The 11,790-nt window shown below is 40.5% G+C and overlaps 1 long non-coding RNA gene across 1 annotated transcript in view; it reads right to left on the reverse strand.

Moving 5' to 3' along the window:
* Window positions 1-9,675: 9,675 nt before the first annotated feature.
* The window catches only part of LOC102029954, a 27,101-nt gene continuing 24,986 nt past the window's right edge, over window positions 9,676-11,790 (reverse strand). The window contains exon 3 of the long non-coding RNA XR_001233083.1: window positions 9,676-9,782. This is a non-coding gene — a long non-coding RNA (uncharacterized LOC102029954). The remainder of the gene's footprint in view (window positions 9,783-11,790) is intronic.

Below are 11,790 nucleotides of genomic sequence, written 5' to 3' on the forward strand. Positions count from 1 at the left end.
AAAAACAAAAACAAAGAATGGAATAGTTTGGCCATAGGGTTTGCATGACCTTGAACTAAACCTTATCTGTGGAGCCCATATATGCAAATTCACCTACTCACTAAGCTCAGTGTCAATCCTCACAAGGCTTTCAGGGCCATTGTCCAACATGCACTGAGCAGCCAGACATCTGAGTCACGCTACGAGCAGGTTCCCAGCCGAGACAAACAAGCCGGTGCCCTGCCTTCATGTTTCAGCGCTCATACTGTAAATGAGTGTCCCTTCAGCAGTCTATTTAGAGGCACTTCGGGTGGTTTTGCATTTTAGTGCTTATTTGTGGTGATTTCACTGTTCAAAATGTATCCCCTGCATGGCACAGAGCACTGTTTACTGTTTCTAAGTGCAAGTAGGCTGCAGCGTGCCTTATGAAGAAAAGACGCATGCTGAATAAGCTTCATTCAAGTGTAAGTTACTGTGCTGTTGGCTGTGAGTTCAATGTCAGTGAATCAATAATAATATACATTAAATAAGATGTCTTTAAACAGAAACATATGTAAAATCGGTTATGTATTTTTGGCTAGCAAAAGGATTGTCGCTATAGTCTTACAGAAACTAAACCCAGTAGTTCCCATAGAGCAATGATTCGCTATTCACTCAGTGTCTACAATCACTTTATAGAATGTAATTACTGCAAATAAAGAAAATAGTCTGTGCCTTAAGATTATTTCCCAAAATGGTTGTGCTGTTTACACTCTGAGCAGTAGTGGGCTATGTGGTTCTCATCTTTCACATCCCCATCAAAATTGGTTGTTATCCAGCTTTCTAATTTTTGTCATTTTTATCAGGCTAAAAAAGCTACCTTTCTGTATAACTTGTATCTTTCAGATTACTAATAAATACGAGCACCTACTAACCACTAGCACATCCCCTTATCGAGAAACTTGGCTCATGGCTTCAGATTTCCTATTTTATTACTTTGGATGACTTTCATATGTCCGTTTCTTGTCAACTATAAATACTACAAACATGTTTTCTCAGTGTGTACTGTGTCCCTCTTTGAGTAGAAATCCTTAATTTTATAGAGTCAAACCCAACGTGTTGTTTACATTATGATCTCAAGGTGTTTGGCCTTTCCTTCCACATATAGTGTAAAGGTATTTTGAACATTTTCCTTTATTACCTTCCTAGTTTTATCTCCCACACTTGAATCCATGCAGAGTCTCTGTTTAAAGCATGAGGAAGGAGTTCCTCTTTCTTTTCTTCCATTGGAAGCCATTTTTCTCAAATCTATTCTTTAAAAATCTGTCCTTCCTAATCATTTTATAGTGCTATCTTTGTTAATATCAAATTCTTATTCACCTCAGCTGCTTCTGAGCTACCTAGTTTTTTCTATTATCAACTTGTCTATTGCCATGCCAAATATATTGTTTTATTATTATTTTCAAGTATATCTCTCTTTCTATGGGACACAGGAAACCCGTTCAATCCTCTCATATAGTTCAAAGTTGACTTAGGTTCCCACTTGTTTTTTTCTTCCATTTAAATTTTGAAATAAGTTTGTAAGCGCCCTCAAAAATCCACTGATAATTTGGGGAGATTACATTATGTACCCCTTCACTTATTTGGTATAGCTCCCTAGTTATTCAAGTCTTTTTTATGTCTTTCATTCAGGATTTTAATTGTTTGTTTGTTTGCTTTGTTTTATGAGACAGCATCTTACTATGTAGTCGAGGTGGGCCTTGAACTCGCTATGTAGCCCAGGTTGGCTGCAAACTCACAGCAATCCTCCTGTCTCAGCCTCTTGACTGCTGGGATTACAGGTGTGTGCCACCACATCTGATGGGGATTTTAATTTCTGAAACAAAAATTGTAATAACTTTTAGTACTAAGAACTTCATTATTTATATTACTATTATGAAAATCATTTAAAACGTTTTAAGTTATTATGCTAGAAAAAGGAAATCACTTTCTAGCTAGTATAGAGGTTCACATTATGATCCTACAGACTGAATTATTATTACTTTGTTATTACATGTATGTATACTTGTATGGACACATTAGAAGAGTGAAGCCAGGTGAGGATAGGAATTGGGCCTGTCTTTCTCATGTCTGTACCCCCAAACCTCTCCTAGGGCCAGGCATCCAATGGTGCCTTAATAAATCAAGGCAAGGTGGCATGGCACATGGCAACAGTCTAAAGGCAGGAGACAGCAAAAGCAGCAAGAGCAAAAGGCGGCGGGGGAGGGGGGAGTAAGCTTCTTTTCCTCCCTTACACTGTATGCTGGCTATATGCCGACACCCACACCATCTCCCTGCTCTGCTCTTCCACAAGCTGAGGATGCTTACAAAGTAAGGACCCTGGCCCCCTGCTGAACACTTAGTTGAACTGTTAAACTTCTCAAGTTGACACAATGAACAACATCCTAGACTGGTAAGGGCCTGTCATTTTCACCCCAGGATATAGACCTGCTGAGTTACTTAGTTAAGCTTCTAGACTTCTCAAGTTGACACAGTGTATCAACCATAACAATGCATTTCCTCAGGGTTCAGAGTAAATTAAAGAAAACTGGGGCTACAGTTCAGGTCTCCTGGCTGATTTTATTTCCATCAAGCTACATCTGCTCATTAAATGCCCCTTCCTCAACTTCACTGGAAGAACAGGGAGTAGATTAGTACTCAGTGAGTAAAACCAAGTCAAGGGTCAGTTTTCACCCAAGGGCTCTGGGAATATGAGTCACAGGGACAGGAAATTTCAAGCCCCGCCCCCATTCTCCAGTCCTCTACATCAGATTGAGTGGTTCTCAATCTTCAGTGTGCATGGAAATCACATTGAGGCTTGTTAAACCAGGATTCTGGTCTTCATCCTAATTTTTCTCTCCATAGATTTTGGGTGGGGGCCTAAGGATTTGCATGTGTAACACAAATAACCACATTTGTAAGTATTCAGTAACTCTTGGCTTTTAATATTGTTGTGCAGAAACAAAAGTTAAATACAGTGCTGCCCATTATAGTATTACTCAGCATTGCCCTGTAACTTTCTTTTTTAATGCAGTGGAAGAAAGATAAACTAAAAGTTAACTATGGCCCTTCCTTTTGCTAGGTAATGAAATGCTTCATACCTAGCCAGGTTATTTTTGCCTTGGCTGACAGGAACTCAAAGCCTCTATCTCATCTTTGCACCTGTTTTTCAAGTGCCTAAAAATATCTGTTGCTCTTCTCCCTCCCTCTAGATTAATTTTTGTTATATTTTGTCCTATTTCTCATTGTCCTCAATTTCTAAAGTCTCAAATCTGTCTTACATATAGAATATAGATAAACATACATGTATTTTATATAAATGCATGAATATAATTGTGAAGACAGCTACTTACAATAAAATAATGACCACCAGAAACACTTAAGGACTATGTAATATTTTGGGTTTTCTTTTCAGTAGATTATCCTGGATAATTTCCAGTTTGGGGGAATTTTCCTAACCCTGAACATTTTAATTAACACTGACCATGGAGAAATGGTGATCAAACTTGAGTGAAATGAAGGAATACTAAATTCTGTCAGGGCCAAAGCCAGAAGTTGCTCCTATGGTATGCTTCTGGGTCCTCATAAGATTTCACTGGCATTTCTCTATCTTACTAGAAGCCCCCTCTTTGGCTGAGATCTCCTCCGTTTCCTTTGTGCGTGGGCCAGTATTCACAGAAAAAGTCTTTTCCTTCAAAAGGCTTAAAGGGCCCCAGGGAAAGCTCTGGGATGGGCCTATTGCCCTCTCCTATGAGCACATCTGCCTAGTTTTGGATCCTACTCATGTGAGTGGTCACCAGGGAAGGTATTCTAGCCCTAAGAAGAGAAGAAACAGTCCTAAGGAGATGAAATGTCACGGGATGGGGTATGGTAAATGCATGGTCTAGAGTATGAGGCTTCTGGGCAAAGGCCAGTCAGGTTCAGAATAGGATACTCAAAAAAGAGTGGATCCCTGGGACTCCAAAGTCACTGCCCACCAGTCCTCCGTATGAAAGTGTGAAGTGCCAAATAAGGTTTTCTCTTAAGTCCCTGACATCTCAGAAGCCCTGGGCCAAGGGACCTGGAATCTGAGCCCCAGCGTCTCTGGGTTCAAATACCCTGATATCCTATTATCTTAAAGCATTTTAAGCTTATAAGATATTGAAATTTTCAGATTTGGGATCTATAGTGTAAGACTGTAACATTTTATAATTTAGAAAAAAAGATCCTAAAGGAAAGGAAGTAAAAATCTAAAATAATATTATTTCAGCAATTTGAGATTTTCAGAATTGAACGTACTAAGACATTTAGAATTTAAGTTGCAGTGACTCTAAATTCTTAAAATGTAAGAGGGCTAAAAACTGGTGATCATTAGTTCTGTCATTTTATACCTAATTGCTAGAGGCATATGAACAAATGAATCCACTTTGCCTTGAACCTTCTGAGCTGGTGCTCAAAGGCAACGTAAGTGAAAGTCATACTTGCAAATTGTCTCAGCCAGTTCCTGGTAAGACCAGATCATGATGTTGGTGGACCTCTTCTCTGCCATCAGTATCTCTACTGCAGTGCTGGAGTGAACTGCAATTATCTTTCCATGTGATCAGAATCTTCTATTTTCAGGACCACCACACCAACACACACAATGTGGGGATAATCAACTACAGAACATCACCTTCTCTATCATAAGGTGGGCACATGGCCCAGTCTGATGAGAAAATCCCACACCTGTGATCACATCATTCCACAAGTGAGTGAGCCAAGGAACTTGCCAGAAATAATATGTACAGCAGAAGCATAGACGTGAGGACTTCCATTGCCTGGGATTATGAGCTGTATGGACAGAATAAGCATTATGAGTCAAGACTAGTTACTGGCCAACATCTCCATCATGAGGGAAGAGCCAAGGCTGGCTTACCATTAGATACAGTAGGTACAGAATCCCCTCTACTTTTGAGAGCTCAGGAAAGTGTTTTAATTTCTGTTAAAATCAGAAGAAGAAAAGTAATATTACACTCTAGCCTGGATTATATTCATTTTTATACCAATACACTAGTAAAATATAATTTTTAAGAATTTTTGTATGGAGGAAGAGGCCCTCAAAAGCAAAAGAACCAAGGGCTTGTGAAAATTATAACATGACTCTGGAAAGAGCTTGTCTGAGAATGAAACCAATGTGGGGAAAACATCTTTGAAAGATGGAGCAAGAAAAGTAGAGTGACCATGTGAATCAACCATTTCAGAGGCCAAATTATCCTGGTGGACTTCTCAGGTAAGTAAATAAATACATTCCCTGTTTACTCAAGCTGGTGTACTGGATATTGTTATACTGGCTGCTCAGAACCTTCTTTTGTTGGAGGAGTTTCCCATGGTCTCCTCCCACTGAAGAAGCCTTCCCTTGCTGTTATGGTTTGTGTCTGATTTCCCCCACCCCTACCACCAAAGCCTTGTGTAGTCATGGGGTGGGCTTCTAGAGTTTATGACTGATTCATGGTCCAATGCTGGGATTATAGGTGTGAGTGCTATACCTGTCCTGGGATGGGTAGCTTGCATACAATGCAAGGGAAGGAAAGAGGCTGCTTGCCACACTTCTCCCCTTGTGTTGTTGCTTTTGCTATTTTCCGGAGCCCTGAATGATTACGCTCTGCCATGTGCCACTCTGCCTTGGAGCCAGCTGATTATAGACTGAAACTTCCACAAACTGTGAGCTAAATAAACTTTTCCTTCCTTAATTTTAGGTATCAGGTATTTTGTCTAAACAATGAGGGAAAGTAACCAAGACAGAATTTGGTACCAGAGGAGTGGAGTCATTGCTGTGACTATACCTGACCATGTGGTTCAAGGCCCTTGGGAAATGGCTTGTGGAAAGTGTTTGGAAAGGTACAGAAATTTCTTCTGAAAGGGAAGCACAAGAATGGTTTCCCACCATGGTTTCTGCTGGGAAGAAGGACTGCATTTGTTGTTGGACTCCAGACAATGTGTGTTATGGATTGGCAGAAAGTTTGTCTGCATTTTGCTTGTGTCCAAAGACTTTGCCTGAGACTGAGATTAAGAGCAGTGAACTAATTATTCTGGCAGAAGAAATTTCAAAGCAGTTGAATGTTGGGGCAGTGACATGGCTATTGTTGGGGGCTTTTAGCCAGATTTATGTTGAGAATCAAGAGCAAAGTGCCCCACAGGATGATTTAAAATGTGAGTTTGGCCAGAAAGGAAGCTCCTGTAAAACTGTGGACTACAAAAATAGAGCTAAGGAGATCTCCACTGTTGAGAAGGAGCCAGAAAATCAAAAAGATGGCCTGAGGGCATCACAAGAAGCTGCAAGTCTCCACCCCTTGCAGCCTCGAACCTGCAAAAGTGAAAGCCACAGAGTGTCAAGTTCCAGAATGGCGGCAGCATAGATAACTTGTTCCTCAGAATCAGGTTCAGAGTGTTCAGCAATTCAGGATATCAACCCCTACAGCCAAGAGAAAAGAAAACTTGGCTACTGCTCCAGGTGGCAGCAGACCTTGGCATCATACACGTGGCATTGGCTTTAGGCACATACAGAATGCAAGAGTTCTGAGTTAAGAAGGTTTCCACTTAGATTCCAGAAGTCCTGGAAGGCCAGAGAGTGTGCCCCTGAGAGAGCAGTGTGTGAAGCTGTGATTGTGAAGCAAAAAGTGCAATGGACACCCCAGAAGTTTGGCAAAGCCAGGAACATGGGTTGTCTGAGGAAAGTTGCAAGGAGGGAGCAAAGTGGGCCTAAGAGAGAAGTCATGGAAGCTGTAACCACCATAAGTGTCATAGCAAGCAAGCCCTTTGGAGCTCACAATGTGTCACAGATTGCTTCAGATGCTGGACATGGAATTATAGGACTTAATGTTTGCGCTGTTAAACTGGGCATGGTGGCACACTCCTGTAATCCCAGCACTCTGGAGACTGAGGCAGGAGGATCATTGCAAGTTCAAGACCAGCCTGGACTACAAAGTGAGCTCAAAGCCAAAAAAGACCAAAAAAAAAAAAAAAAAAGTTTGCCCTGCTCGAATTTGGACTTGCTTTGGTCCCATTCCTTTGTATTCCCCTGTTTGTAATTTTTGGAATGAAAATGCTTATTTTGTGCCATTGAATGTTGGAAGTGTTTAACTTTTCATTTGTACATGGGCTTGCAACTAAGAGCTTGTCTTACATCTTGGAGGAGAGTTGGACTTGGACTTTTCAGCAATGCTGAACTGTTAGGACTTTGGCAACTCTTAGAGATGGACTAAAATGTCTTTTGCATAAAAGGAAGTACATGAGTCTTTGGGGGGCCTGGGGCATAACGTTGCGGTTTGTGTCTGGATATCCCCCAAAGCCTCACCCAGTCATGGAGTGGGCTTCGAGAGTTTATGATTGATTCATGATCCAATGCTGTGACTATGGATGTGAGTGCTACACCTGCCCTGGGCTGGGTAGCTTGCATACAATGTAAGGGAGGGAAAGAGGCTGCTTACCACACTCCTCCTCTTGTGTTGTTGTTGCTTTTGCTGTTTTCTGACTCCCTGAATGGTTACGCTCTGCCATGTGCCACTCTGCCTTGGAGCCAGCTGATTATAGAAGGAACCTCCACAAACTGTGAGCTAAATAAACCTTTCCTTCCTTAATGTTGGGCATCAGGTATTTTGTCTCAGCAATGAGGGAAAAGTAACTGAGATACTTGCTTTTCAGCCTCCATTGCAAATAGAGTCCAGGGAAGAGACTTAGAATCTCTGGTCTCACAGAGGTTTTGTAAACTACCTACCAATATCCTTAGGAAAACTCTTTGCTAATTAAGCAAGGCAGAATTGTTTTCTGCTATTTGCAAGTAAGACTCCGAGAGGTACAGCTGGGTGGAGCTGGGCTTGTCTCACTCGAGACCAAAGGTATTTTGGTTAATACACAACCTGACCCTCCTTTGTGCCTGCCCCTTTCTGAGTGTTCAGAGCCAACTGGTGGCCATATCTGACCAGCAGCCTGGCTCCTTTGTCCTGAGAGCAGATGAGTCAGGCTAAGTCCCACCCAAGGTAGGATAACAGCGACCAGGATAGGTGTAGAACACATTTTGAAAGATCACTGTGATATAAAGAGCCCTTGGTGTCTTTGTCTTTTCTCTCCTGACTCAAGCCTCTTTTTAATCTGAGCCCATCCTTCTGACACCATCTTTAGATGATGGGATGCAAAGAAAATATTTTGTTTGCTCTTTTCTTCTACCCACAAGCACCATAGACAGTCTCCCACAAGAAGATAGATATAAGGGAAGTACTTGCAGGGCTGCCTAAATTGATGGACTTTCAAACAAAAAATCAGGACTAGCTGTGAGGGCAAGCTTGCCAGGACAAGCAACTGATGAAGAAGAAGAAAAGCTTGGAAGTAAGAAATGTAGTCTAAGATGGATGTGGCAGAGGAAAGGGAAAGCATTCAGGACATCCAGACCTACAATTTAGTCTAAGTGCTTGTGAAGTGGCCTATCTGCCCCATCGTCACACAGCCAGCACCATACCTTTTTCACAGCCACTATCTCAATCCCTTCTCCCCAATCTTGCACCTCCTCAACCTAGCCCTAGCATCCTCAAGATACTAACTCCTTACTTTATTTCCCTTTGAAGGTCTTATATCCCCCCTACTGATTAGGTATCACACATCTGTATCAACTTTCTTATAGGATCATGGGCCCTACTTTCCTCTTAGACTACTTGCTTCACCCTCTGAATACACCTGTGTCCTTTCATCCTCTTGCAAGGCCTAAAGGTGGAGACCGAGTATGAGTCATCTCAGACCTCACGGCTCAGCACAAACTCTGACACAGAACAAAGATCAAATCTTGTGACTAAGTTCCATAGTAGATAGTAGGTCATCAATGGATGGTGATTGATTGGTTTTGCAACTCTGTTCATTTAATAAGATTTTTTTGGATTAATTTACTGATAACTCCAGAGAAGGCAGGGAAGGAGGGAGAAGGAGGCTGAACGTGTTCCTTTTTCCAATACTTAAATGAAGGGAAGATAATAGGTATGAAAGAAAAATGGTTATCGTAAGGCTATTTGATGTCCTTGAGGTACAGATCCCAATGAATGGAATGGAAAGAGTATTCAAAGATAAATAGCAGGAAAGTGCCATAAAATACCTAATTCTGCAGCATTAAAGTGTACAGCATACTTCGAGAAAAATCAGTACAGGAAGATCAATACCTATATATAACTTGATTAAGTTATCAAACTTCAAGGATAAAGAAAAAATTTCAAATCCTGAAGAAGAAAAAGTCTTCTCCTCATCATCATTCAATGTCACAACACAATGGAACAGTGTCTCCAAAGTCATTCAAGCTTAAAGGCAACAGGGAGGGCCTCCAATGTGAAGGAACGTGAGTAGTGCGGCACCTCTGAGCTCTTCATTAAAACCTACAACAGGAAGAAATCCAGATGCGCAATGGATAAATCAAAAGAAAGAATTATTAGAAGTGAGAAACAGTGATAAAAGGACAATAGTGAGCCCTAGACAATCCATTTAAATATAGAATCAAGGCTGAAGAACTTTGGGAATGACAACCACAAAATAAAAACAAATCTTCTAATTTAAATAAAACTAATGATATAACTAATTTGGGGATCAAATGGAAGTGAGAGCAAGTGTACAAGGTTAGTATCATCTAAAATTAAAATAATAAATTAAAAAATAATGACTAAGCTCTTAATTTTTTGTCATAAACTTTTTATTTCTTAATCCTTATGCTTCTTTTAGCAGTTAATAGGTCTTGAACTGAAGGTACATTTATCTTGAGTTCTGAGGTTTCTTCAGTTTCACTTTGGTTTCTTTTCCTTCCATTAAATTTAAGTAAAACAAAATTTAAGTATTTGCATTTAACAGGACCTCCTTATGCATTAATAAAAATAAGAGAAACTTTAATTTGAAAGTAAATAAAGCGTTTCTAATGCAGGTATTGAACTATAAAGCTGCTGGCTTCCTCCTACAGCCTCAACCTGAAAGAGCCACAGAGGGAAAGTGCCAGGATGTACAGAACTTTGTAAGCAGTTCCTTCTGAGACAGGGCATACTTGCAACCGGTACATGAGAGGGTGATAGTATCAGCTTTGGGCAGAAAGTAAACTTGAAAGACTGTAGCAGAACAGAACAATATGGAAACTATTGCGATTCTACTTTGACTTCTTTCTACCCTAACCCATTGTCTTAATAAACAGTTCCCACCTCCTACATCAGCAGCAGTTTGGAATTCAATCTCAGGTGACCTCAGAAGCAAAATGATGGTAATATGGAAGCACTTCTGAGAAACTGAGAAACAAAAATGTGGATAACTGAGTACAGGCATTTGTCTGGGCACCCTTCCACTCCACGCCCCTAGAAGTGGTTTTTTGGTTTTTTTTTGTTTTTTTTGTTTTTTTTGGTTTTTCTCCAGTACCAGGAACCGAACTCACGACGTTGCGCTTGCCAGGCAGGCACTTTGCCTCTGAGCTAAATCCCCAGCCCAGAAGTGGTTAATTACAGTGTAAGTGCAGTTGATCCTAATGCTGCTTTTTCCTGTGGAGCAAGGGGTGATGACTTGGTCTCCTGAGGAGTTATTTTTTCAAGGAGGAAGTGGTTAATTACAGCTTTCCTCAGCCTGGGGTTTACCCGCTCTCCACTTTCTGATCCACTCCAGACTTAAGCAGTTTGGATCTGACTTTCCTTTACTTGCATTGCCTGATACTACTATAATAAGCAAATGCCTCCAGGGGAAAATGAGTTAGCAATAAATTAGGAAATTTGAAAGCCACATTCAAAAAGCCCTACAATTAAGAAGGAAAGAGCAAAGAAAAAGGTATCTTTAATGTTAAGTGTTTTACACTCAGGGAGATGGTGAATTTCAATAGAGAAACTATGATAAAGAACCAAATAATGATTCTAAAATTGAAAAAGTGCAATATTTGAACCTAAAATTCAAAGGATGGGTCTAACAGCAAATTAGATAGCTGAAGAAGGAAAAAGTAAATGAGCTGTAACATATGTCAGAATAAAACATTCAGAATTAAGCACATGCAACAAAAGCATGACAAATACTGAAGAGAATATAAGCACTATATAGAATGGAGAAAGAAGATCTAACATGGTTAAGAATTTTCAAATTCTAACTATAAATACCATATATTCAAGCAAGCCTACAAACTCAAATCAAGATAAATAGGCATACGTATTAATTACCTTTCCATTGCTGGAATAAAACTCCTGACATACACAGAGGTGAAAAGGGTTATTTTGGTTCATCATTTCAGAGGTTTTAGTCCATGACTAGCTGCCTCCAAGGCAGAAATATCATGATGGAAGCACATGGCAGAAGAAAGCTGCTAACCTCATGGCAGCTGGAAAGCAGTGAGCAAAGAAGAGCAAGGTAGGAAGCCAGGGAGCAGGTATAATTCCCAAGGTCATGTCCCCATGACCCACCCCAGAAGTGTGCTTCACTCATCCTCTACATATCTCTAAAACCAATCAAGTTAGCAATCAAAATTAACCTTCACAGCATATCATGTAGGGGACGATGACTCCTAGCATATCATTTTAAGATAGAATAATTCTAGTCTTAATGTAAGCCTCAAAATGTGTCTTGAGAAACATCCCGGAGGGTTGTAAAGAGTTAACTTTGCAGTCCTGACTTAGCCCTGGAAAGGCAAAGAACACCAGGGCCCAGATAACCACCTATGACCCTGCCTGGGTTGTTTCACCCCTTCCCTGGCCCTAGATAAACATTGTAACCATAAAGGAAATGTATGGTTATCTAAAGGGGAACATATAGAACAGAGTACAGAAAGTATATATCATTGTGGTTGGGCTCATG

This window comes from Chinchilla lanigera, unplaced genomic scaffold (genome assembly GCF_000276665.1).
Source record: "Chinchilla lanigera isolate Chin_1 unplaced genomic scaffold, ChiLan1.0 scaffold00013, whole genome shotgun sequence".
Lineage (NCBI taxonomy): Eukaryota > Metazoa > Chordata > Mammalia > Rodentia > Chinchillidae > Chinchilla > Chinchilla lanigera.